The sequence below is a fragment of the Lipotes vexillifer genome, unplaced genomic scaffold, assembly GCF_000442215.2.
Source record: "Lipotes vexillifer unplaced genomic scaffold, Lipotes_vexillifer_v1.1 scaffold1785, whole genome shotgun sequence".
NCBI classification, from domain to species: Eukaryota; Metazoa; Chordata; class Mammalia; order Artiodactyla; family Lipotidae; genus Lipotes; species Lipotes vexillifer.
This window is the reverse complement of record NW_006785388.1, coordinates 12,576-13,918: the sequence shown is the minus strand read 5'-3', so window position 1 is coordinate 13,918 and position 1,343 is coordinate 12,576.

Sequence of the window (1,343 nt, the reverse complement as noted above, 5' to 3'; positions counted from 1 at the left end):
CCAACCCAAGGAAGCCTGTAGCGCCCGAACCCTAGGCCGCCCCCCCAGACCCCCAGACCCCCTGCCCCAGCCCGCCTTCCCGCTCTGCAGGGCCTGGCCTGCGCACCTGCGCCCCGCCAGTCCCCACCGCCTCCCTCCCTCCCCGCTCCACCCGGGAGGAAATGGGGCACTGGGCCAGGAGGCCACCGGCACTCCTGGAGCCAGCAGCCTTGGAAGGGGCCCGGGCGTGCCGTTGCGCACTGGCACAGGGCGTGGTGTGATGCATGCAGAGACAGCGAGTGCCCGCCTCACCCACCAGCTGTCCACCTGGGGCGGGAGGGGCTTCCTCTCCTGTCGGAATGGCCCCTGAGCCCAGTGTGACCAGCGGCCAGGCAGCGGCGGGGGGCGGGGGTGGGGGCTTCCAGACTCAGAGGGACCTGCTCTGGGGTTCCAGTAAGACTTGGTGGGCTCTGAGCACCTGGGTCTCGGTGGGCTTCAGGGCCGTGGTAGTGCAGAGTGGGCCCCCAGGACAGGGAGGCCAGAGGACCGAAGGGGGAAAACCACGGAAGGCTGCCAAGGCCTGTTGGGGAGCCGGGATGGTGTCTCCAGGGCAATGGGGAGATATTTGATCAAATTTAATTTTCTGGTAGATAACTGGAGACCGTGGGAGGTCACTGTGGGGAGACACTGACCGGCAAAGGCACAGGGGCAAGAGGCCTGTTGGGACATTCACTGCCACCCTCTTCAGTGAAGAGAAGCCAGCCTACTCATGGCTTTGTCACCAGAGTGGACTCACTTCCCCCAGTCCTGTGTACCTCCCCTCTCCAGGATGTTCCCTTCTTTACATCTTTTTTCCAGAAAGGCATGTCTCTGTCCCTCCTGCTTGATTCTTAGATTGACCCGCAGACTAGCAGTAATTAAGTTATCTGCTAAAGACCAGTGGGAGAGGAGGCCCTGGGTCAGCCAGCACATCATGCCCAAATATGGTTGACTCTTGCACAGCCCTGGTGTCTGCAACACCCGTAGTGGGGCTGCAGTCCCCACTGGCATCTCCCCTGCCCTCCAGCATGCTCGCTTAGGGGCTGCCTGTCCCCCCACTGGTTTTTCCTCACCAGTCGTGGTGGCATGGGGTCTAAATTATGTTTTTCAGTCTGAGGCTCACCTCCTGTGCACTGTCCACTCCTGACCACTTTCAGACACACGTGCACAAAACTCCACACTGTGGTGTCTGGGAACTGGAATGGAGGTGGGAGAGAGAGCTGTAGAGGGGGACCCGTGTGGACCCCTCCCTACCAGGCCCCATTCAAGAGGAGGTGAGAGTTGTCCTTCTGATTCCCCTGCCCCACTGGAAAGCAAGTTCCCAA